General features: G+C 42.7%; 1 long non-coding RNA gene across 1 annotated transcript in view; it reads right to left on the bottom strand.

Moving 5' to 3' along the window:
• Positions 1 to 600: 600 nt before the first annotated feature.
• Positions 601 to 27,491, bottom strand: part of LOC136010380 (uncharacterized) — a 38,690-nt gene continuing 11,799 nt past the window's right edge. Inside the window, exons 2-3 of the long non-coding RNA XR_010610861.1 lie at positions 7,459 to 7,575; positions 601 to 4,032 (exon numbers count right to left, since the gene is read on the bottom strand). This is a non-coding gene — a long non-coding RNA (uncharacterized LOC136010380). The remainder of the gene's footprint in view (positions 4,033 to 7,458; positions 7,576 to 27,491) is intronic.

Below are 27,491 nucleotides of genomic sequence, written 5' to 3'. Positions count from 1 at the left end.
AAACTTTCAGGGGAGGGAAGGAGGGACCACTTATTTGCACTGCTAAGCAAAGCCAATCTTTCTATCACCATCTGCCCTGCTCTTTAGCTAGATGGCCTAAAAAAAAGCATAGCTAGGAAGAAAAACCCTGCATACCCCACCCAGCCTGCCTCCCCTGCATAGCTGCTCTAATCAAAGGTTAAAAATGAACTCGGACCAATGAGATGGAAATAGAGAATAAACATGCAGAAGCATCTGAGATTTACTACTCAGATAGGACTATTTTCCATAGGATTTGACTGAGAATTCCTGGCAGAGGAATGGAAACCAAATCTCACTCTGTCCTTTGAGTGGAATGGGGATTTTCAGGTCTTTCTCTGGCTGAGTTAGTGCAGGCACGTGCAGCTTTCAGTGGATGTAAGCAGATGTAAATACCATGCTCAGCAGTCAAAGGTTCAGAGTAAGCTTGCTTCTTTCAGAGGATCTGAGGTTTAAACAAAGCCCATAAAGACAGCAGGAGCCTTCCTTGACTCAAATGCCTGATCCAAAAGCCCAGTGAAGCAGCAGGTCATCTGAGTATGAATGATTTGCTCATTCTGACTATGAGAGTTTTCACTGAAATTTATTATTAAGTTTGCAAAGAATATTGCAATAATTAGGGCCACAAGGTACAAATTTTCCTTCTTCCTCTTCATTTCAGCCAAACAACTCCAGGCCTTAGCAAATTCCAGTTCTGCAGCCCAAACACACAGCAGATCTCCCTCAGCAGCCATAAATGCGTATAGCTCTCAGTATATGCCAAACCTATTTTTATGCAGGAACAGTTGTCATTACAGCAATAAGCCTTTCACAGTCTGGAACACCACACATCCCTAATTGATATATCACACAGACAGGACATCCTTAATTAAACCCCATGTAATTAACTGCGCTTCTCATGCCACTCCAGGCACCTGAAGTGGTCCTTCTGCACAATGTTGTTCTAAGAGACATGAATGTACCTGTCTGCTCCAGGCTTGCTTGGGTTCCTCCAAAAACCCTTCACAGCACAGACTGATCTTGCTCCCACACACCTTTGAAGAGGAGAGACGACCTACTGATTCAAACAGCCCCATACATTACAAAAGCTTTTATGTTTTCTAAGTTCATGTGAATACATCAGTCATTTTATTTAAAAGTTATGCAGAGGGAAAAGAGGAGGATGGCTTCAGGCTCAACAAATTCTGTGTTAGTGTAGGGTAGAAAAGTGCATTTTCACCTCAATGATCTCCATAAGGGGCAACCCATAACATTGTCTGAGAGGACCTGTTGGCACGGTACTGACCTGTTTATTGAAGTCAGCCTTACAAAGTTACTTGCTGCGTTATGCCTGTGTATGTGGACTCCCATTCGGGAAGTCCTGATCCCTAATTTCTGTTCAGTGAATGGTATCTCCAAAATACCCACCCCATATTAAGCCCTGCAGCAGGCACAGCACAAATGCAAAGTAGGTGACAACCCCTGTTGATCTTAAGTAGCCCTTACAACCTAAATTAATAAACAGTAGAACCTGCACATTTCCAGGCACTTCTCTGTCCCAAGCTGGCAAATCCTTCACTGCTGGCCTTCCCTTAACAACATGTTCCAGCACTGACATAGCTTGAGGAGTATTGGTAGGAGGACAGTTTTCAGTGACCCTTCTTCCCCCTAGAAGAATGCTTCTGACACGTCTGTCTGCTTTCACCTGTGCCTTTCCACATCCTTATGGTAGCAGAATGTGGCTCCTGTGGAGGATAGGAATAAAGATATTGGGGGGATGCTGCTGAGGGGTCAATGTCCCTAGCTCCTATGTCATGAATGGGTGCTGAGAATCCTCCCCACATCCCTTCCTGGTCTTGCACTTCTATGAACAGTACAGGTTACTTTGCTATGCTGGGGGGACTGAGGAGAATCATTCCCTCCAGTGAAATCTGGGGACAGGAAAGTCACTTTCAGTGTAGAGCTGTTTGCCCCACAGGATATCACATAAAGTACCTGGTGTTAGAAGGAAACCTGTAAAAAAACAGGAAAACACTAAATTACCAAGGTAAGGCTTCACATTCTAAGAAGACTGAGTTCCTGAAGCACAGAGACCCAAGTCTTCAATTGGTGTTAACTGGTCCGGTTACATCATCCGTTTATCTAACCAAATTCAGTATATTCCTTGGGACTGCATCATGCTTGGCAATAACTTTCTTGTTCTATATGTGCTCTCAACTAGCAAAACCCACATTTGAAGGGTGAGATTTCCAGCCAGAGCACTGTTTGAAGTTTGGGACTTGGAGGTGGCTCAGCAAGAGAAACATCCCACATGACTTCAGATCACAGCAGTGGTCAGAATTAGAGCTGTGCACACTGGCTGTGCCTGAGAAAATCCAGAACAAACAGAGCAAGCAAGCCAGACCTTGCTGAGATCAGCAACGGGAGGCTGTGGCTCAGTCTTTTACAGTGCACTTACTATGTGGCCATCTGGGTACGTCAAGAGAGGGTTGGAGGGAGACAGAGAGAGACTGCTTGGATGCTTTTGCATTAGCCATAAGAAATCTTCCACTGTGTTATCTCCTTCTTTCAATGTATTTACATTTTTAACATGGTTGGTCCTATCAGATTGCCTAATGGGGTGAAGAAAACTATTTTCAAGACACAGTTGCATCACAGATTGACAGTGTGATCTTGAAACTTTTCAAGGTCCTAATTCTTAGCAGTGCACCCAAATTCCTCTTTAGGAGCCTAAATATCACTGTGAAATTTAATCCAAATTAACTACTTATTTTCAGACCTGCTGAGCCAAACATGGCATTAAATATCCCTTTAAGCCTATGTGCAGATGACTCATCCCTCAACTGTGATGGATCCATCTAGCTTAGATGGGGCATACAGGGAAACCCAGGCATGGTCTCATGTTCCCACATCCCATATTCCTGTACAAGGAGAAGTCCTCACCTGCAGAAAGCTCAGTTTGGGTTTCCTCTGAAAGCATAATGCCATCCAGATGCCATGCAAATTGAGCTGAGGAGCAAGCCCACTGCTCCTTCTGTGCCCATCTGCCCTCTTAAGCATTCTGCAAATCCATCTCTTGCACCTGCCATTTTGCATTAAGTAAAGGTGGGGATGATGGCAGTGGTTTACTTTTGCCCCACCTTTGCACATGTACTGCAAACCCAGCAAATGACACACACACACAGAGATCCCTCCCCTCTCCACAAGATGCTCAAGTTCATGGACTGGATCCAGGCAGGGTTCGACACGAGAGCAACTGGGATTCACCTCCATGGATATTTCAGGACAACATTCACTTTCCATGACCCTTAGCAAGAAACATTCATCAACTCTCACGTAAGAGAACTCTGACTCGCTGCAGGGAGCTGACAGCTTAATTCTGCTCTTACTCTTCCTGAACACTAGCAGGTCCAGAAGCAGTTCACACCCTGGCTCAAACCAGTCCCATTCTGGCGCACAGTCACTTCTTCCATTTTAACTCAAGTTGATGTTATGTCACCTACAACAGTGACCTTGGTAATGCAGTTTCCTCACCTTTAGTTCCACTCCCCTGGAAGCGTCCTACCTTCTTTGCACCTTATTCCCAAACTACAACGAACAAAGACTATTTTCTTGGTTTTCTTGTAAATAAAAAAGCTAACACAGGTTCTGCACTTCCTTCCTCAGAATTAAAAGTGTCAACCTTCAAAAAGCTGAACTAAGGAAGCAATTGCAAAATTCAGAAAATAGTTCTTTACAAAAAGCTACCAGAATATTTTGACAGAATTACAGAAATTGTTTTGAACTCAAGACAAGATGAACTTAATATCAATAAGCACAACCAAGGATTAACACCAACGCAGACATGAAACAGCTGTAACACAAGCACCAGCTCTTCATCGATCCTGTTCATATTCAGCTTCTGTTCAGGTCTATGTCCCCAGAAACACCTTTGTTTTCCTCTGTAGCGTGTTTACCCTGAAGTTAGGAGGTTTTGTCCTTATCAGTCTGCTGAGGCCCAATAGCAGTCTTGCAGCACTACTTGCTTTGTAGTGTCTGTAACAGAAATTCAGTATTAATTTCAATCACATTATGAAACAATTGTGATTGAAAACAAAGATGTAAGAAACACTAGGGCTGCAGCTACTGTAAGGAAGCAATGACATTTTTTGGTTTTAATGTAGAGTGAATCTTTAAATCTGCATGAATATGTAAATCTTCATATACACCACTCATCAATGTTTTTGGGTGATCCTAAAGCAGGAAGAGTATGGACACACACTTCTTAGATGTATTATGTTGCCTGCAACAGCTACCCCATGTTCATCCCAAAACATCTATCCATCCATTTCCTACCAAGATAACCAGCTTTGATAGACAGAGGTCATCCTTTTGCTCCCTGATAGTATTTTCTTTGCTGTCAGCCCAGCAAAAGAACCAAAAAGATCTTTCTGCATGGTTAAGATACCTGACAGATGGAAAAAAGCCCTTCCGTAGATGTCAAAATATCTAATAAAGAAAGTCAGTGTCACAGTTCCTGATTGGCAAATGGGAAAAGCTGAGAAAGAGAGCTTTTGCTTACCCTGATTTGAAAATGCAGGTTTGAACAACACAGGCTCCCACTTGCTTGCCTGTGCTATCTGTAGAAAGCCCAGCTGGCCTTGCCTGGGGGCACAATGAACTTCTGTGTGTGCTGGGTGGATGAGAACATGCATGCCCTGGATGATGCCTCAGGCATGAGTCACTGGCTGGTTGTACAGCAAATGAGGATGGCCTCAAGGCACACGCTGCCAAGCAGACAGCTCAAAGACATCCCACAGGCCAGTTCTCAGAACTGAAGAGATGGACTTCAGACTCAGGTCCTGTTCTCTTTGTCTTCCAATACACAGGCAATTAAAATATTCCCCAGCTAATCTAAAGAGGTTTTGTTTACAAGATGCCAATATTCAATCAGAGGAGAATACTTCTTTATCAGCAAAGAGGTGGATCAGAGTATCCAGTGCTTGTGATAGTGACTTTTTCATCAATATACTGAGTAACATACAGTGTGCAAAGCAGGAGATGGGTGCTAAGAGGATAAGCATACCTTGCAGAGATTATCTCTGTAAAATCAGCCCTCCAGATGTGCATGCTGTGGAACAATGGGATTTACAGGAACAACTTGGATTTACCAGAAAGCTCTTTTTTTTTTTAGTCTTTTTTGCCTTGCTGTCTTTTAATGTTATTATGCCTACCAGTGTGGTATGTGCTACAGTATGTGGTGGCAAAACCTGGGCCATTATGTAACATGCTCCAAGTGCTAAAAGGCGCAAGGACATCTGCAAAAGGTAAAATCTGATGTTTAAACATCAGAAGTTATTTAGATATTCTGATAGGAATTCTACTCATGGCAAAGTCAGTCAATAAAGTACTTGTTTCATCTCCAAGCAATGCTCTATACATGATTCCTTGCTGGATATGCTGTAAGGCATTGCTCTAACCATAACAACTATGGGTTTGCAGTGTAGGCTTTGAAAGCACGTAAGAAATCAAACTTTACCAGACTTCAGTACTATCTGTTCCACCACATGGAACAAAGACATCAGTGCTACTAAGAAAATAATGCTATTACAAAACAGACATTTCATGCAAGTTGCCAGTCCTATTTCCTAGATATAAAGTGCTAGAAATCTGTATAACACAGATGTCAAATGTATTACAGGCCTTGAAAGTTCATCTGGTGTGAAGAACTCTCATTCCTTGGATGGGATCTCTGCTTGGATGAATCATTCTGGACAAAAAGTCCTAATCATCCACCCCAAATCAGATAATGTTCTTCACCTGGCTGCAACCACATGCTAGCTCTTTCCACACTGAATTCATCAGATTACCAGTGATTCATTTACCCACTACTGTAACTGGTACAAGTCCAAGCGTAGAGGTTACTTTGAATCAATTCAACATCCAAGAAAATTAAAGAAGAAATTTCAATTTTTCTCCTTTAAGAAAGAGCAGTTATCAGGACAGTATTCACTTAATCAGAGCAAAACCAGATAATTTTTACTGCAACAAATTTGTCTTCTCGCTCCTTCACCAGTGTGCCCTTCACTATTTTATCCATGAAGATGCCAGCTTTTCATATAACTTTGCGTGAAACTGAAGGGGTTGGCTTAAATAATCCAAACTTGTAAAGCTTGTCCAAGCTATTTGACCTTCTTAAGTCTGCAAGGTCTGGTACCAAATACTTAGTCATTTACATTTCCAGCCAAAAGCAGAAGCACAAAGACCTGCATAAATGAAAAACAAGATGGAGAAGGGCATATATTGGTCACTGTCATTGAATACGACACTGACTGTCCAGGACCACAGAAGTCAACAGCCAGCAGCACTTTTCTTGTGACAATCAAAGTGAGATTTGCACACCAGAAGACATGGGTGTGACTGCTGCCAAAGTCAAAGGGCTTTTTCAATTGCTTTCTGCCCCAGCATTGTTTTCCAAGCCAACTCCATCTTTTTCGGAAATTGCTCACAACTTTCTTTAAGGATTCCCTTGGGAGATGAAGTTTTCTAGGCTAAGATTCAACCCGAAAGGTTTTAATTTTAACCAAATTGATTTTACCATTTTTGAGTGGTGAAGGAATGGAAGAAAATACTTTCCCCATATGTTCCAGTCAGAGGAGTATGTTTGCCGAGAAGAAAGAATCCTTGAGGAGACAGAGGGGGAGAGGGGGCAAATATCTCTAAAGGATAAAAATATTCCCAGACACAACACCACCATGAGCTAAGCCCCAACTTTGCGTCAAAGAACACAGCAGCAATGGCATTTGCGTTTACACCAGCTGAGTATCTGGCCCATAGGAATAGAGAAGAAAGCTTTCTATTAAAATTTTGGATGGGACATATCAAAATCTAAACAACATGGAAAAAGCCTCATATGTTAACTCCCTTCTTGCTCTTTCTGACAGCATATTTCAATACGTGGAGAAGACAGTCTGTTGCAAGCCCTGTCTGCACGCAAGGAGTCTCTACAGTAAGATACCTCTGCCCAGACCTTCGGCAAGACTCAGTACCCCCTCAAGGATCTGGACTCATTAACCATAAGGGATCACTAATAGCTGCATGCTCCTGGCAGCTCATCTGCCCAACCTCTCTCTGTCAGACCAAGCCTCCCATATTTCCAAGTGTTGCCTTTTAGCTAAACTGAGAAAATACAAAGAAGAAATAGGAAGAAAATTCAAGTCAGTGGTGAACAGTACTCAAAATTAGAGTTGCTCGTATCTTAGTAGTTCTAGTATGAGAGAAAGACAAACCTTAAAACTGACTACTGACCATGAAAGCCCATGGATCTATAATGCAAGACTGCCCACACTGCAGTGTTACTTCAGGCAGAATTCCTAAGGCTTGAGGCATCTCATGTGAGATAAGACAGCCAGGTCTCACAAGAACCCAGCTTCACAGCATGAAGCCCAGAAATCCAAAACCATAGTTTATTTCTTCACTTACTCTCAATAGAGCTTCCAAGGTTTTCCAGATTCTTCGTGTCACATGTCAAGCCCAGGCCAAGATGCTCCAGTTGCCCCAGCTTCCAAGAAGGTTTTCATTGTGAAATAATCCATGGAGCTGTGATAAAAAAGGCCCTGGAGTCATGAGCGGCACACTCATTTTTATTGAATAACAACATCATTATTAAATACCTGTGTCATACATGCCTCATCAAGATTTGTAGGTGTTATGCAAAACTGTGAATTCTCTGCCTCAGAGAGTTTGCAGCCTATAAAGATGAACAGCAAATAAAGGAGTAACTAGGCAAGGATACAAGCAGAGATACAGTATTCAACATCAGTTCGCAGGTATTAGGTATACCTATGAATGAACTCCTTCAGTACTTCCCCTTGGCTTATTGGTTCTTCACATCAGTATTTATTACAGATATAGACCTTGGAGAAAAAATTACTGGGTTTATGCTATGTTTCTTGCAGTATCCTTTGAAGGCTTGCCATTGATACCTGCTGGATGCAGAGTCCTTATGAGCACAGCTGGAGAACACTGTGGTAATGTTTGTAAGTGATAGGACACAGGTGAGTAAGGGACAGACAGATAGGTACTGAAGGGGAAAAAAAAGCAAGTAAGGTCTGAAAAGCAAGTCTGAGTGCCTTACACTTGGGTAGAGAGAAGCAATAATGGAAAAGTGAAAATGGCTGTAACGCCAACATCATAAATCAACAGATCGTCGTAATGATAATCCAGCTTCCATACATTTGGTAGTCACAGTCTGTGGAAGCTTAGATGAGAAAAGGAAAGCTAGCAAGAGGCTGAGAAGGAAGAGAAAGATGAGAAAAGGAGAAAGGAGAGTCCTTTGAACATAATAAAAATGCTGATATGGGTATAAGTATATAGCAGAAAAGATCAAAGAATCATGTAAGCTGAGCCGTAGCAAGGAAGGTGGTAAAAAACAATAGGTTGGTATTTTAGCTCCCAGCAAAGTTTAACTGCGGATGGTCAGTGACGATGACTAACCAACCCATTTATATTCCATACCCCAGATTCCTGGAGATGTAAGTGTCTTCAGGAAAATAAGAGTAGTCTATTCTAAAAATTTCTCTGGTGTTACTATATCAGCATGAAGAAACAAGTGCAGACAACTTACACAAAAAGCCTTCTTGCTGGGACAGCTTAGCCTGACTGGTATAAACCATCCAAACAAAAGGCTTTTTTACCATCTTGCTTTTTACACAGGAATATTTGTCAGCCCAGCTCCACTGGATGTGAACACATCTAACTATTGCTGGTCCATAGCATAGGTAGGTTCTTGCAAAGTACACCTATCTCAGGTCCCAGCCCTGCATCAAGATCAGTGAAGTGACATCCTAGGAAAGGCTTCCTGTATTGCAACTTGCTAACTTACCTGCTGCTGTCAAATTCCAATGACTGAAGACATTAGTCACACCCCCTAAAAGCTGTATGTTTAGGTTAAACCTGACAGGTTTTAAAAAAATGTTAGGTAATACACATTGGGCTTCTTTTTAACTGCCTTTTGTTTAGGGTTGTCGGTTGTGCATGTTAGAACTTCCAATTACAAATCAAGCTCATTGTTTTCACCCTGGGAACTGCAGCCAGAGCCAAGCATGCAAGATTACCTCAGTGTATCCCCAGAGCAGAACAGCACTGTAATGTGTACCCATAGCAGAACCTACAGCTCACTCAACCATCCACCCTTCCAGGTCCAGCCACTGGTGGAGACAGTGGTGTTGGCCACATAAATGAGATGCTGAATCTGAATGTGGTACAATCCCTTTATCAAACAATTAGAGGATTCCCTGGATAACAGGGTCATGACTTTATAGAGGACCTGGATCTCCCTATGTAGCCTTGGCTTCTCATAGGACCCTACGTGAACTTAATGTTGTGTCTCTGTTCAAGTTCCATGTCCAAAAGGGACAATAATCCCCACAGATCCACACTGGTCTCTTTCAACTATTCAGAGTAGCTGAATAGTATATGAAACAGGTTAAGGTACACAGTTCAGTCCTGATTATAAATGCTTTTTCATTTAATTCAACAGTATATATAATTTTGATTCAGAATAAGCACACTGACTTGCAGACAAGTACCCAGGTACTGAAGTATGATGGGCACTATTTTGCCATTTCAAAAGTTCTTGACTCTTGTGAGACATAACCTGTCTCCACACTAAATTCCGCTGTGCTGTTGAAAAATAGGACACTTCTATAACTGTACTGTCTGGGCTGCTGGGTTAGTGGGGAAGTCCCTGAGTTTAAACATTAGGAATGGAGTAACCAGGCAAAAGAAGGGGCATGAAAAACAAGACACAAGCAGGGGAAAATAAATCATTAAGTTTCTTGTAGCGCTGCAAAAACTGTGACCCTTCAGCAAATACCCTTTGAAGACCTCAAAAGTCTCTTGAAGATACTGGCTACCATGAAGCTTTGTTCCCCTCTGAAAAGAGAAATGGAACCCATGAATGTTTTCACTTATTTATTGATGGTGCACACTCATCCCCACCCTTCATTTCCTATACCACTGTGCATGAAGGATTGTGCTGACCATGGAGTTTCTGAGAACAATTCTGATATCTAACTGATATATGGAGAAAATCTTCTCTGGTTTGGATTTCAAGGCTTCACCAGAAGGGAGCAGGAGAGATCTGCAGAAGAGCTCCAAGTAATGCATGCACTGCAGATAGTGGTGTCCTGCAGAGGCTGGCTTTGCTGTAGATGTGTTGCAGCCAGGCTTTCAATAGATATAACTGCAAGATTAAGAAATCTCACCAACACTGTGTTGTAGCCTGGGAAATTGTACCTTTGCAGTCTTCTCTACATGTTCAACTTCTATGTCTGTAACCATGCCAGTCCACAAAGACAGTAGAAGTTGTCCCTTTCCTTTCCCACTGCTGATATACTTCCGATTTATAAATGCATGTACGCCAGGAGATTTAAATTCCATATGAAAGAAACAAAGTCCATTTTCACATACTTTGCTACAAACATGACTGTGTCTGTGCTTACTGGTAGGACAGGTTAAGACCAAAATAGAAATTTCCCTTCCCTACTGACTTGTACATATTGGTTCTTCTGTCAAATTTGCAGTCAAGAATTGAGAAATCAAGTCTTAACTGAGCACCATGAAAATAGCAGCAAGAAGGAATCTAATTTAAATCACATCTAGTTAGGAACAGTATTTAAGAACGGGTTTCACAATAAACCAGAGCAGTAATTACAGAAAATGAAACTTTTGCCTGGTGCAGAAAAGTTTCCTAGACAGCAGTTCCCAAGCCCTCTCCTGGACACAAGGCTTCAGTTGCTGCCTGGCACACAGTCGCAGAAGCAGCCCTGCAGCAAGTTTTACAACTGTTTTCCTGAAAGACCAATGTTAGCAAAACATTCGATGTAAATATCTTTACTTTAAAAAATCTTTAACTGCTTAGAAACCTGCTCTTACCTACCTTCATCTAACAGCAGTTCCCTTCAGAGCATGGGGCAGGGCGCTCTACACCACCACTGCAGAGTGAGTGCCTTACACATGACCTTGATAAACTTGTGTTAGAGAAAAGAAAGGTTTGGAATTTCACGCCTTGTCCAGATTCAGGGTCACAGTTTTTGAGAAGGTTTAGGACTATGACTTCTCAAAATTCTCCTGTCACCTATGCTAGTCACTGGCAGTCTCAACAGTATCTGAGAAACCTTGGACACCCAACACAAGCAGTTTTGCACACCTCTGGTGTGGGAAGCATGACACAACAGTCGCGGGAAGTGCACTGAGCCCCAGTTCTCCATAGGATTCAGATTTAGGATTAGATTCAAGATGAGGGTTTAAATGACGTTTGCTCACTAACTACAGGCTGATTAAGGCATTAAACAGAAGTTGCTAACATACACGTAAGTTAACCTAACCTCTCAAGTCCAAGACTAACAATCCCTGTTGGGTCTGCTATAGACATTCACTCTCTGCTTCTACTTACTCTCTAGCTCAGTGCTAGGGCTGCCAGAGTTTACCTGGAGCACACAGGCACTCCCAAAGCGGCTCTGGTGCAAGACCAGCCAGCTCAGGGCACACCATTTTCACCAGATTAAACAGAGAGATGATCCCTTCAGAGAGGAGTGATTGACACTTCCAGGCAAACATTACTGTCCATCTGTCAAAGAGCCCTGTGGCCACTCGCTTGGATGAAACAGTTTCAGCGACAGCTCTGAGTTACACCAGCTGATTTTGTGTAATGTGAAGGAGGGCAGAATCACATCTGCTACCAAGGTGGAAGGAAACAGTAACTCAATAAAGTGATGGTGACCAGAGGAGGCAGGTATCTGTGCCCAACCGAGAAAGCCAACTTTGCTCCAAAGTGCCAAGGTGTGCCCACAAGGTCCAGTGGGTCTAGTGTGGTAATGGAGTCCACCTCCAGCAGCCAGGCACAGGTAATGCCCAAAATCTGCCTGGACATCTTCTGGAGCGTGGACAGGAATCCTGTGGGCTGAGTGTTGGGTCCTGTTTATCCCCTAAACTCAAAGCAGAGTTAAAACTCATCAAGCTTTCCTAGCAGCTGGTTGTATACACAGAAAACTGGGTGTTGATGTTTACGAGACCCAGAGCTCATTTCTGTTCGTTTCTATGCACAAAGAACAAAACAGTTAGGTACTTTCCATCTGAAATAACTTTGCTCTTGTCCTTTTGCCTCAGCTATCCAAGAATGATGGCTCAGTGTGACCAGGAGAAGGGAAATGCTTAGAAATCCTTCTTGTTTGACTGCTGCTGTTCCTTGCTGACATTTAGCCCAGACAATATGAGCACCACCCTCAGCTACACCCAGCTGGGCTCAGTGACTTCACTGGAAAGCCATGGTGTGGCATGGCTGTAACCAACAGCAGAAACAGCCCAAATATTTCTGTGTGGAGCATGAGATTGTTTGCTAGGCTGAATTTTTCTTTGCTCAGTGTATTTTGGGTGCAGCGTAAGTTGCTTTAACCTTGCTGCACTATTCCTGGTGCCAGGGGTAATAGCACAGGGCAGAAGAGATGGGAACACAGATTCCCCTTTGTGACTCTGCTCCAGGGAGAGCTCTCACCTCCACTTATATGTTCTTGTTCGGGAGAAGAAGCAAGCCTCACATGCTTTGTAGGACGATGCAAGTTAGAGAAGAAAACGCAGGCTGAAAAGCTTTATTTTGTAGTTGCTTGCACTCACACTTTCCAAAATACCCACTGCAAAGGGTGACAGTGAGTCACAGAGGGGCACTTAGGGGCACATAGTAGACCCCATGCAAAAGGAGCTGTGACTCAGACTGCTTCTCTGCTGATCAAGCCACATGGTTTCAGTGCTGCAAATCTGCAAGTCTCTGAAATTAATGTGTGGCTGAAATACCAACCCAAACCAAGACGTGCCCCAGCTGAATAGCAAGACGTGGCCCTAGGTGGGGGATGATGGCAGAAGCAAACATCATCTCCCCAACAGCAACAAGCTGGGACAAAAAGACTCAGCTCTGAAGAGCATGAGCCACAAAACCATGTGCTGGAAGGAGAAAGCCCCATCTGTATCTCTAGCTCTATGACTCTACTCCTCTCCACACTGCCTTAGCTCTAGTGTTTCTCCAGGGATCCTCACACTGTGAAGGGAGTTTAGTTCTTGCTGTGACAACCTGACTCTCCACATGGAGATACCCAAGTCCCGACTCTGGCTGGGGGTCTGTTGCCTTTGCTTTGCCCATTGCAAAGGCAGGCTTTTCATGCCGACCCAGCACACTGCCACATGCAACACCAAACATGGAGCAGCTCCCAGCCAGGAGCTTCAGAGAGCAAAGCCAGAGCTCCTTATGAGTAATAGCCGTTTTTGCTCACTTGGTCACTGGAAACCCTGCTTTCAATTCTGTCTAGACTTGCAACTCTCAGCTTCACATACATGGGTCAGCTTGCATTGCAAGCAGAAGGCAAGGATTAACCACAGTGTATGCCTGAGCGCCAGATCTCTGCATGCATTTCAGCCTGCACTGTCTGATGAGTGCCTCCTCTCACAAAATCCAGAAATACGTCAAAAAAGTTAACAGCCAGAATGTCCCAGTTAATGATTAAGCAGGGACAGTTGCACAACTTCACCTGGGATGTCTACATTGATGGCTGCAGTACACTGATGGGCAGGAATGGCGAAACAGTCCAACAGCAAGGAGAGGATGGGGTCTGGGTGTTTCAGCCACCACAGCACGACTCGGCAGGAGATGGGCTGTCCTTCCACAGCAGGAGGCTGCTCCCCCCATTAGCAGTCTCAGCCCCACGCTTCAGAGGTTTGAAGCACAGGGTGGGAGACAGCCAACCGCAGCAGGGTGTTGAAGTCCTACCATCACGGTGAGCAGGAAAATACAGCATCACTCTATGCTTTATACAACTGGTTCACTTGCAGGCATGGGTCAGTGCAAAGGAAATGCAAACCTCATGCCTCAATGTCCTTATATATGTGTTTAAAAGCACACAGTATGCTCGTAAAAGGGCTGAGTCTCCTGGCCTAACTTATAAGTGCCATACAAAAATCCATCAAGATTGATGAGTCTTTTTTTTTTTTTAACAGCATTTGGTACATCTGACATTACACTGGACTTTGAGAAGCCCTGCAGGAGCAAGGGCCATTAAATATCTAGAATGAATACAGTAAAATGGAAGTTCAGACACCCAACTGTTCATTTGCATAGGCATATCCTATACTTGGAAATGCAGTAAGCTTCCAAGTCAAATTCCTGGCAAGATCAGCCTAATGCGTGAATCCCAGATCCCACAGCTCATTAGAAGGAGACTCTAACGCAACACCTTCCAGGAAGTCTCTGCACACTGGCAAGGTGAATTCTTGCACACAGTTGTTGGAGACAAACATCTGTTTGGCTGGTTATTGGGTCAGAGATATTTTGGCACCAGAGACATCACCCAGCCATAGATATCATCCACCCAGTGCTTCAGGGTGACCAGGAACAGGGAGACATAATGCTGCTGCTCAGAAATGGGTTAGTGAATTGATTCATCTGTGGGAATAATGTGCTTCGTGACACACGTTCTACTGGGTCCAACAGAGGGCATGAAGGCACAAGTGGAACGGCCAGCCCTGGGTGTGGGCTATTTAATGATATGGCCTGCAAAGAAAATCCTCCATTGCCAAACTAATTATCAAAACAAAACAAAAAAAAAAAAAAAAACAACAAAAAAACCCCACAAAACCCCCCCCAAAAAAAACAAACAAAAAAATCCCACAAAAAAACAACCCCCCCCCCCAAAAAAAAACCCAGTAAACCACACCCCCCAAAAAAACCCAACACCACAAAAACCCAACCACAAGCCAACCTGAAATTCCCTGCCACAGCCTGCATGAAGGCGTCTGGAGGTGAGCCAGGTCATTTGCAGTATTAACAATTTGTTCCTCTAATAAATGTTGTGAGGGGGATGTCTGTAGAGGCTGCTAAAAAGCAGACTCACAGCTGAGGCAGAGGGAGGGAGAGAGGTGGTCCACTAGCAATGTTAAGGGCCATTTTCAGGCAGGCTCCAACCTGCGAGCTTAGAAACCCCCGTTTCTCTCATGCTGAAGAAAACATAAGTCTATGGACTGAGATTTGTTGCAAATAATCCGTGTCACACAGATGCCTGACTCACCTTTAAATGAGCAAAATTCTCAGTCTTGAGACCATTTCTGTCCCTCAGACGTGCCTTGGCCACCCACCAGCCCCTGCTCGGTTGAGACTGCAGAAATGCTTCATAACTAACAGCAATTATCAGTCTGGTTTCATCATTGCTTTTCCAAGTGGCTTCTGCCTCTGCTGTTTGGAAACAACGCTCAAGGCTACCAGCACCAGATCAATAACTCATCTGGGAACAAATGACTGAGATGAAGGAAGATGGTCAAGGGAGGACCTTTCTGCTGAGGGAAGGTTTTGCATGCCATGACAAGAACCAGAAACGGTCATGGGAACTTGAGCTCAGAGAGACACAGCATCAAGAGAGGAGGCCAGACTCAGTGCAAGGGGAGCCAAGAGCTAGAGAATACTGCCACATTTTGCTGACATTTGTGCTCCTCACCAACTTGTGCTGCAGTCAGCTGAGGGAGGGCGCAAGGTCCTTGCAGCCATGGGGGCATTGTACATAAATCCCAAATTGCCAGAAAGAAAGCTGCTGTAAGTTTTACAAGGAAGCCCTGCTCTACATGTTCATGGGCTGGATGCCCAGGGTTGCATGAGAGAACTTGGCCAGGGGTTAAGAGATGCATGTATCAGAGACCATGGAAGAGCTGGGGTTCCCTAAACCTTGTCACAGGGAGAGAGAAGTTCTGTATGCATGCAGCAATTATTGGGAGGGTGGAAAGAAGTGGGGGCACAAAACAACACTGTGTTCAGGCACAGATATTATTGAGGGTGTGCATGTTCCTCCCTTTGTTTCCCAGCCCTGTGCTTTCACTACCTTTCCAGCAATATGGGTATATTAATCTATGTGTGTGGCCTGCATGCACAGCAATGGCACTCTCAATGCTCTGGGCATGCCTGCCCTCTTTCCATGGGTTTTACCTACCAATAGAAATTAACTATTCACACCTTTGGTAGCAATGCATCTCAAAATACTGCTCATAAATAATTCAGTTTTCTGATTTTCTAAGTCTGATCCATTGAAATAATTTCTAGCCTTCACATCAATTCCTTCTTGCAGTGAAACTCTCCTAGCCAAGTATTTATTAAAGGATTTTGGAAATCAGAGCACAGAAGTAGCATCTTGGGAAAAATCCATCTTTGCAGATCCATCAATTTTGCATTCACTGCCTGCCTTTAAAACTCAGGTGAGCACTGCATTTAATGGCAGCACAGCTGTCCATGCTGGGACCTCCAGCTATTAGCCACTTGCAAAGGGCAGAGCCAGCGTGCAGTACTACATACCTCATCCGTTTCCATGTCTATTCACAGGGATGAAGTCTGTGCAAACCTTGCAGGGCTGGTAGGTGTTAATGTCTAACGAGAGTGCTGGAAGCACGTGCTCCCTACATTCCACTTCAGGACTGATCTCTTTCACTTCCTCACCTCAAATTCAATGTCACCCAGTCTTGCTTGGCACATCTGGGAAGGTGAGCAGCACACACCATTTGTGTATAACAAAGTTACCTCTTCATCTCAGGAATACCTGAGAACTATCAAAATTTTGGATTTTGTTTACATTCTTATGAGTTCAGGACTTTGTAATAATGTATAATTGTATGTTATTGCTAGTTAACACTCACACACCATCCATCCAAATGTTTCCAAAGTACTTTTCACATGTTCTTGTTTCTTTCCCATGTTCTGTGTATTAAGCAAAAGGGTTTCTCTTGTCTTTTTTTTCCTACAAGCACAGATGTGGATTTTTTACCAAATGGAGGACTAATGAATGTATTTGCCAAGAGGTGGACTACAAAATTCTGTACATCTGTAACACTATTACCCAAAGGCTCAGCTTTTGACAAATATTCAGCCCTGTATTTGCACTGGACTGATGTCTCATAGAAAGTTCAGGGTGAGTTTCTCCACCACGTACCCCCATCCTCACTGCAAGGCATACCCCTCCCCAAAAAAGGGGAAAACAAAGCAAAACACACATATGCACCTCTCTCCCCAGAAAGTATCAAAGGGACCTGAGATAACTGCTGAGATAATATGAAGGCTATAACGGCATACAACCTGCTGAATATAGCTGAAAGGCTTAAACATCAAGCATTAATCTTCAAGCACATGCCTAGTACGTGCTTGGGTCTTTTCCCAGGACTGAATACTGAAGAAGGTATATTGAACTTCATAAACAGCATGGCTGAAAAAAACACTAATACCCTGATAATTCAGAGAAGTTAAAGCCAAAAGGAACTATCTTGCTTGCCAGTTCTCCTTGTATTTCTTGAAATGGCTTTTTCTGCTTAAAATAGTATGTTGGTATGACTAAAAAATACCTTTCAGCAAGGACCCCATTCAGTAGTTCTAAGAGACATATAGTCAGCCACATCCCATAGTAATTTGGTTAATCATCTCTCCATTAAAAGTTATGCTTTACTTTTAAGTTCCAGTGTCTGCCTTCAGCTGGCTGCAAACACTTCATGTTATTACTCTTCCCAGAAGAAATGGCATGCTGCTTCTGCTTCTGCTAGTACTTAGGGTGATAAAGTCAGCCTGCCCTGCTGCAAGTTAAAAAACACAGAGGGAGTTTCTTACATCTCTTACTGTAAAAAGAGGCTTCTAAAATCCCAGCGCTCTTTTCGGGGCACTTTTCTGTGCATCATTCATTTTTTTTATTTCTTTAAAAAGCTCCAGAGGTGAAGGTATTATGCCAGTATCAACTTTGCCAATACTTGATGAAAGCAGCATCATCTAGCTGAACAGACGACTGAGAACTAAAAGCCACAAATCTACCAAAGTTTTTACTTGACACTTCACCACCACTGAAACACAGCCAACTTCCAAAAGCACTACTGGTGCTTTAAAACTACACTTCAAATACACACCAGTTGCTTTAGCTATGATGAAAAGAGCGCTACAAAGAGCATAGTGAAATATAATATAGCATAATAAAATATAATTACTAGAATTGCAGAGATTAATATCCACACATTTAGAAGAAGTATCTTTTTCAGTCTTCGAGGACCATATCTTAAATCCTTTAACAACCGCTTAACTTTATGGTAGTGCCACTATGTCTGTGTTGCTGCACATGATTCCGTCTCTCATCCAGCCACATACAAGAGGTTATGTTTTGGTTACATTTTAACTGAAGTAAAAATACAAGTTGTGCAGCTGTTTTATACATGGTAGTATCTTGTTTGTGTAATTTAATCAAAGTGCCCTCTGAGAGCTCATATGCCCATTAAAGATGCTTTTGTTGAGTAGAATTGCACTACTGGTAATGAATGGGTTATTAAAATCATTGTGGATGCCTATAGCACAAGCCACATTAGATCACAAAACCCCAAGAACAATCTTTTCTAGGTCACAGATAAATATATTTGAAATGGCTGTTGGTTCTACCCTCAAAAATCTCTGCAAGCTCCTTAAGTATCTCATAAAATTTGTATTTCTCAGACTGCTCTGGCAGGGATTTCAAGTTTACACTTGATATCATCACTGAGGAGTTCATAAAAAGCACATTTCCAAAACGGGCATGTTTTTTCGCTCTCAGCCAAACAGTATATGATCCTAAATGCATTGCAGTTTTTCCATGAGTCTACCATAAGAACAAAATCAAATAACTCACAGTTTGTAGCTAGATTACAAATTAAAGATGAGCAGGAGCAACGACCAGACTGACAACCCACTAATCCAAACAAGGTGATGGAATTATATTACAGGAAAGGAACAAGGGAGTTCATCACTATTTTACAAACTGCAGAGACACCAGCCTTTGGATAGGTTTGTAATTGTCTGTAAGTGTAATAATTGTTGTCAGCACACATAAGTGATGGGGCAAAGTTGAGAACTCAAACTGCAGACCACCTTTGCTAGGGGAACTGATGTTATCCTATACAGCCCATGTAAGGAGGAGCCTGTATGAATGAGGATATGTGTGTACACATCATGAAGCTGTGTGAAAACATGACTGGTCAGCTCTATAGCCAATTATTAGTTATAGTTTCTCAGAAGAACAACTTAGAGTCTCTTTAAATGTTGCACATCTGAGATTCTGTTCATGGGTCTTAAAAACTTAAAACTAGGACAGAGTGAATCTGTGTTTCATAAAGGAAGTCAGTGCTTTGATAAAGATTGCATATTGCTTTTCAAGTATAGATACTCTGTAGTTTTCCAAAGTGAGTGGCAGCCCACTGCACAACAGGCACTGTGATAAAGGAAAGAAGACAATATTTTCCAGACAGCCTCAGCATCTGCATACTTCATATCCTGCGTCTAAATATAAAACACAAGAATTACAGCAATAAACTTCTAATTACCATATGTCTGCATGAATAATTTCCATCTTGTCACTGAAAGAGCAAAAATGGGTATAATACTGAGCAAATTACCAGCCAGCATTAAAATATTGTATTTCTGTAGATGTTTGACTTTTGAAAAACTAGTCAAGATTTTGACAGCTACGTGAATGAAAGTACTACCTATACAAGTGCACACACACATATACATGCAGAATGTTCATTAAGCAAAAACACACCCAGAATTTCTTCAGCCATGGTTTGAATGTATGCCATTCCCTTCTTACCATCCTTTCTAAAGAGCATTCCTTGGTTTCGAAACAGCAAAGTGTTTTATGGAAAACTGGTTACAACCAGTTCAAACAGGTTGAAATTTATGCCCTTTCTATCAGCAATCAGTCTTGCAAGCAAAGGTAAAGGGAAATGATCCTTGAAACACCACTCTGGGTGGCTATGGAAATCCTTTTAATTGTACACTACTCCCAACACTGACAATAAGTAAATTCTATTTGCCAATAACATTGATTGCCATCAGTCTGGGTTTACTGTACTTTCACACATACAAACTGCATCTCAGATAACCCATATTATAAAAGTATGAGTGGCTGTAAATGTGTCCTAAGTTCACCATGGCATCAACTGCCTCTTACAAAGCTGAGAGTGAAGGCAACTGCCTGTCAAGGTGGGACAGGTATGTGGGGCACAGGCAGAGCAGTGACGCAGCTTCCCTTTGTGTTGCACTTAAGTGCACATGGACCCTCCTACTGCTACCTCACAGGGACTTTTCTACAGGGAACATGTGGATTTATATGTTGCTACTCTAAAATACCAATATGAGAAGAATGGTAATGCCCAACGGTGTATCTCAATATGGCCATGCAAAAATCCTCTGTCACTTTAGACAGCTTCAGACAATTAGCCACACATCAGGGAAGACAAGGAAGACTCGGAAGTGACAGCATGCTAGTTTGGATGGTCACAGCAGTGCCTTCTCTTAGCCATCTGATAGGGATGGTTGCATCATGCAGCAGGCAGGGAGTACAGAAGCAGTGACGTGCTGAAATGTCATGCCAGGCATGCCCATCAGACTGTAATCTCCACAGACTAGTCCAAAACCTGGCAGAAATCATACTAGTGCTACCAGGACTTTTTCCAAAGGAGAACCTTACCTGCATGCATGTTTACAAGGACATCACCAAGTTAGAAACCAGGGACCCACTAGATCATTCAGTCCAACCCCCTACTATTTCTGGCAACTGTAGGAAAGTCTCTTTCAGAATGCAACTAAAGGAACAGACAGTTGTATCTCCTCACATCTTTTGGCAGTTTATGTTGTTTAATACAGCAACAATGTACAAACAAGCCATATTCCTTTGCCTTCCTTGTGCAGGACAGCCCTCTTGTTATTCTGGTTGTCCTGGCTGTGCTTCTATGCTTCTCTTCTGGTTTTAGCTCATTTTCCTTGGTTGGAAGTCACTAGACACATGAAACAGCACTGCAGAGAAATTGTTCCACACTAGCTGAGCATAAAAATAGCCAGGAGGTGTGGATGTTCAGCATTGGTCTCCCAGAAAAAAGAAGGTAAACCTAACTCTAACCTAGTTATGAAGCACAGGAATACACTTTCCTCAGAAGCAGAAGTGTTTTCTGGGCCCTGCCAGTGGGGCCCTGCCCCACTACTACAAAGACCTCCTGCCTTCTGCAAACGGCTACTTCATTTGTCCAGAGGCTGGTGTCTGCCCCGCTGCACAGCCGCTGATGATGATACCATCAGCCATTTTTAGCAGCAAAGGGTCCTACAGCAGTGTAACAAAATATAGAGGAGCAGTCACAACAAGCCGCAGTCAGCTGTCTCTTGAATTAAACTTTAGATACATTAGATAAAGCAGATATATTAGATAGGGTACTTTACACAGATAGTATATGCTGGTATATCACCTCATTAAGATGCTTTTGAATTGCCCAACATCACAGAAGCCACATATTAGCATGCAACCTGGACAGCCTATGTCTTTTTACTAATCTTTCTGGGCACAGACCACTGGGACGCATTCAGAGAGGGGTAAGGTTATTTCTGTTGGAGACAGAGAGGACAACCAGCAGGACCTGTGCCAGGGTGTAACCTCACCGGCTAGCAGGGATGTGCACGGACAGCAGTCTGAGGTGTGGGGCTGGAGGCTGAAGTGCTGTCTACAGCCCTGCCAGCCTCTGCCTGCACAGGCAGCCTGCACTTGTTGCTCAAACACTCTCAGAACTGAAGCTGCCCATGTGCTGGGCTGCAGTACAGACCAAGGAGGCACCTGTGTTTCCCACCAGTGACACAGCAGTCACCTGGGATGGCTCTGCTGCTCAAGAGACACTACAGCCAGGGAGCATGCTCTGTACCTGCGTGTTAAACCTTGCCCAAACCCCATCACATCTAACAGAGGTTTTCCTGGAGAACACTTCTATTTCTGGGGCAATAACCATCTTCTGGCCCAAGTAAAGTTAACAACCACAGGCAGAGGAGACTAATGGAAAATGCTATTCCTGAGCAAACAGAGAGCATCTTGGGTCATTGTGGGTACAGCTGGCTCCTAAATATACCTTTTGTTCTGTCCACAAACCATCTATGTGCATGGGCTGGGGGGGAGGGAAGCTCGAGAAACAAAAGAGCCACTGAAGCCTCTAGGTATTGAGAACCTATAAGTGCTTTCTCTTCCCAACTACCAGAGCATGGAGGAGGCACACAGTACAAAGATCTTCTGTTCAGCAGAGGCACTGTTCCAGGATCTGCCCTGACACCTATGCAGCTACCTCAGAGGTTTCTCAGCCTCTGCTTCCCAGATGAGGATGAGTGTGGGTATGGCTCACTCAGGTGTGCCCTTACCTGCTATAGATGGTTGCTTGGCTCATGCTCAGCATTTGATGTGCTTCACCAGAAGCCACTAAATAATGTTTATATGGAGTTCCTTTTGATTCTAGCTTGATTTAAAGAAAAACCATCAGAGTTTGCAGGATATGGAAAGTTTTGCAGAGAATACCCATGGCCAAAGCAAAGCTTGCAGAAAGAAATATAAACAGCATGATAATTTCAAGGTAAACCCTTGAAAGGGAAATTAATGTGGGATGGGACATGGTTTGATTGCAACCAGGATAATCTGCATGATATCATCTTCATAGCATGCCCCCTGCACCAGATAAAGAGGAATATGAGGAGTCCTGAAGGTGACAAGTGATGCAGGAAAATTGCATACCCAGAAAGGAAACTGAAAGCTATTTGCAGAAGTGTCCAGCAGCCCAAGTAGGCAACTCCGGAGAAAGAGCTGGAGATATTTCACAAAGCACCAGGCCTGCAGGAACCTAAAACTAAGATGCTGCAGACACCCAAATATGAGACACTGATTCAGTCCACTTGAAGCAGCAGCAAAAGCAGAGACAAATGGCTTGCATATTCACACTAATAGCAGCAGTGACAATGTGCTAAATCAGAGAAAGCAGCTTTGGCTTAGGGGTAAAAGCTATTGCATCCTCATGTAGTATACAATCCCCTATTGACGTATATTGCCAAATATTGCCCCCAGTGAAGAACTATAGAGATTATGTGCTCTGCAAATTGAAGACAAATGTGAAATAAAGTAAGGGACTGAAGAAAGGGTTTGACAAAAGCAGAGAGGAGCAGAGACCACAGAGACTATTCATGTGAGAGTTATATCGAGAAAAAAGCTGTCTGATCTCAGAAATAATTGTGATCATAATTGCCAGTTACTGCTGAGAATTAGACACTAATTAAAGCACAGTTGGGTCAGGATAGCATTTTACCATCAGTTCAAGGTGGAGGTTGCAGTAACAAGCAAGATTTTGTTGAAAAGGACCAATCAGGTGCTCAGAAATACATTACAGAAAAATATTGGTGAAAGAATCTAGAAAGGTTCTTGGAGAATTAGAAATTAAAGAGAAAGTCACAGACTGTTTTTATTGGCCTTAAATGAGCAGTAGCATGGAGGACATTGGTCAAGTTTGAGGCATAAGCAAATGCCTCGTACTGGTGGAATATTAAAAGGTCTTCCTAGGACTATGCATGTGCAGTTCTTTAACTTGAATGAGAATTCACCTGTATTTTTTTTGTGACACAGCCAAAGCAACAACGCATGTCAGGTGTATTTTTGCTGGACATGGTTCATCTGACACAGGGATGGCTGTCACATAAATGGGTTTAAAGCCCACATGTTGGGTTTTAAACACCCTAAGGTGCTCATGCAAATGACTACTTGGCCTCACTGCCAGTAATCCAACAAGCCACTTACAAACATTTTAAAAACAATAAAATAATTCCTAAAAGGATTTTGAAGTTTGATTAATGAATGCTTACCCTTGCTAAGGGACACAGTAGTCCCATTAAAACCTGCAGGCATTTCGTATAACGTAAAAACTGAAAATAAAAATGCGTGGAATGGCAGAAACCAAGATCAAAGGAAGTCAGGGTTTGTAAGCATTAAGAAACAGGTAACATCGAGCTAAACAATAAGCCTGTCTGAAATGAAGCTGCAGGCATGCTACCACTTCACCAGCATCACACTGACCCATCCATGCAATGAACACAACTAGGTAGAGACACCCACAGCATTTGTATGGGGCAACCTTGAGAGAAGATGATCAGGGCAATTCTCCCCCTTCCAGAAAAGAGATACACATAGGGAGAATTGGGCTCAACTAATTCCATCTCCAGCAAATACAAATTAGTCAGTCACCATTGTAAGCTGGTCACATAGGCTCCTTCTGTGTATCAGTGGATGAAGAGGATTCACCCCAGAGTGAACCAGAGCCCAAGACGAGGCTTTGGTGCTGTTTGATCTACCAGTTCTCATTTTTCTTTACTAGATAATGCCATAGCTCCCTGCAGTCCAGCGCATCCAGGTCTTCTTCACATGGAAACCCACACTGTACATGTCAAGATCTTGCCTCTGCCAGCCCTTGGGGCACAGCAGGATCAGGGACTGTGTCTGGCAGTCATAGTAAAGCTACTTTTGGTCCTCTGCTGTTTCAGAGTCACTGCCTATTTTAAGCATTTCAGTTTCTCAGGCAATAGAAACATTTTTCTGGAAGGCAGAGGTCCATAAGAAACTGCATCAGTGAATAAATAGTTTCTTTCAATGGAATCTGCCCAAAGTGACGCCTGAGCTCCATTCAACTTAGCTGAAGTTATCATATGACTATGTCCAAAATACCATAATTTCACCCTCAAAGAATGATTTGTTCTGACCACTGACAGTCTGTCTGATAAATATCTTCTAGAAAAGGCAGAGTATAGTAAATAATGTCATTAAAAAAAAATAAAATAGGAGTTAAGGATATTTGGCAGGCCTGGATCTTGAGAAAAATAGCCAGTTAAATCATCATGCTTTGTAACAGCATTACGCTGTCACATCCCAGCAGGTACTGTTATCCACCAAAAACCATGTCTGTATTCTCAAGTCAAACAAATGGCATGGATTGCTCTCTGAAGGCGTGAGTCTACCATCTCATTCCTCCCACCAACCACTAATGTCTTCCTTAATGTTAGAAGGCATCTTATTCCCTTTGCACACATCAATTATTCCCTTATTTTCCTCTCAGGAAGGCTTCACTCCTGTCTGTTGAACTACTTCCCCTGCTTGATCTTCACTGATGACACTAACAACCCAGTAATTTTTTTGCCTGGTTATACATTTCTACAATACTTAGTTTCAGTGCCCAGGTCCTATGATCAGCTTTACTGCTAGTAGACTTTTCTTTCCCCATTCCTTATACCTTTATAACCTCCTTTAATTTCACTGCTCTCTGGAAGAAGCAGGGTTTCTGGGCTGATGATAATTTCCATCTCTGGAACCCCTCCAGCTAACACTTTGCTAATTTTTTGTGGTGCCCTTGTGTCTATGTTGAGCTGCTATTCCTAAAACAGTTTAAGGCTATTTTATTCTTCCCCTTTAGGCTATTTTATTCATCCCCTTCTGGGATGGGAACACACACTCCTAACTCACATTGTCTTGTATTCAGTTTTCGCAGCATTACATGCTTTTTCAGCGGTTTCCTTCTTTGTAGCTCATTTGCATTGTCCAAGGATATACCCTACACCACTATGCATTTTCCTGTGTTTGTCAGTACCTGCAGTAGACCTACAAACGCAGAAGTGGCATGGTAACTTTTACTTAGCATATACTGAGACAACCTATTACCCTAATAGATTTAACATTCTGCGGCAGAAGGTTTACATCTTCTGCTGTACATGGTGCACCAGCTTGACACTCAGATGACATAACAGATCTGAGCAAAAACCTTTTCTAAGCCCTCCAAAGGGATCTGTCTGTCAGAAGACATAAGTTGTCATAGCTCATGGAAGTCAGTGGTATAGTTTCATCAGCTGGCATTCACGCTAACTTCATCAGTTGATGACTCAACTAATCCATGCAGTCATCTCTCTTTTTGAAGTAGTCCTATCACTTTGTTTTATTTTGTTGAATTTCTGTCCACACTTCTGGTCCTGGTGTCAATCTTCAAGCTGTCAGCTGAACTGTTCTCACTTGTTTCAGTACCATTGATAAATAAAAATTTTTGGTAACACTAATGATTTTTTATTTCTTTGTGTTTTTTCTGCTGGTCTAGATACATGGCTTATGCTCTTTTGCTATTACCAAATTTAGCTTTGCTGCTATGTTGCAACTGGTGGCTAATGCCATATGTTAACATTCCTTTCTAATTAGCTTCTCCTTTAAACACATGTGACAAAGAAAAATGTTTTGTTTTCTAAGCACATACTGCCAGACAAAATTAACATGCAGCACGGTCTTTGTGTCTTAAAGTGAGAGTGGTGTGTTTATGGCCAAAATACCAGTGAAGTTATGACAACACAATCCAGGAGATTACAACATGAGAGCTGCCTGCTGACGCCACAGGTTGCAATTTCTTTAAGCTTAGGATTCACACACGCACACCCCAAACCCAGGCAAAACAAAAAACAGGAAAAACAAAGATTAAGGCAAAGACAAGAGGAGAAGAGAAAAAGGCAAGGAAATTGTTCTACTGCTACCCAGCACAAGTAAAGCTACCGGTGCTGCCCATTCTTCTCTTTTGTTTAGAAATACAAAACTGAGGTCAAGGATCTCCTTTCCACCAGTCAGACTCAATGAGCCAGCATCTGAATGGTCACTGAGAACCATAGTGAAGATGGCTTGCTCATACATGTTGCTAAAGCCCAGGGTGCACTCAGCTCCCTGTCCTCATCTTACTTCAACAGAGCGCAACATGAGAAAAGGCACAGCATCATGAAGAAAACTTCCTTCTCCACCCTCTTCTAAGCTCTGGAGTCCTGTAAATTTATGTTGGCCATTTATAGTGGAAAAGCCTTTAAAAAAACAAACAAAAACCCAAAACAAAACAAACCCAACAAAACAAACAAACAAACAAAAAGTCTATCCCCAAGAACATCAAGGCTTTCACGTAACTACAAAATGTGTACTTTTGCGTGATTAATTTGTGCATCTTGGAACTGGAGCCCCTATCCCAGAATAGGTCATGCCTGATCATAAATCTCTTCATGGATATAAGACCTTGTAAATGAGGAAATTGTTCAGAGGCCTTCAAGATAGCAAATTATAATAAACCCAAGTACTGTGCACATGTGTGCTTCCCAAAACAGAACTCCATACAGAAGAGTTGAGCACTACCATGACTGCTCATAATCAAACTCAGTGCTAAAAGGAATTAAACAGAGTTTGAGCATATACAGCAGCCAGTGCACCTTTAAGATGCATGCCTTTTCACTCCACCCCAAACAATAAGAGGGAGAAAGGCATCTGAGCAGGTGACTCATCCAGGTCAGGGAGGTCCTCCAAAGGCTGAGCATTTTTAGCACAGTGTAAAAATTTGTCTGAGTTTGGGAACCTAGAGAATCTGAAACAATTACAGAAGTAAGATGAGACATTGGGATTCACTATCACAATAAGCCTGTCCAGCTAAATCCCACCCAAACTTCATATAAGACCAGCATAAGTTTTGTTGATTGCTTTCCTAAGCCTCCTGTCCCCTGACACAAGGGCACTTTACAGACATGAAAGTTGAGCTTTCAGACTGCAGAACTGGATTTCAGAAACAGCTATACGTATAACCCATGGAGC

This window comes from Lathamus discolor, chromosome 3, assembly GCF_037157495.1.
Source record: "Lathamus discolor isolate bLatDis1 chromosome 3, bLatDis1.hap1, whole genome shotgun sequence".
Taxonomy (NCBI): Eukaryota; Metazoa; Chordata; class Aves; order Psittaciformes; family Psittacidae; genus Lathamus; species Lathamus discolor.
Note: the sequence above shows the minus strand (reverse complement) of the source record. Positions and strands in the feature narration are given on the sequence as shown.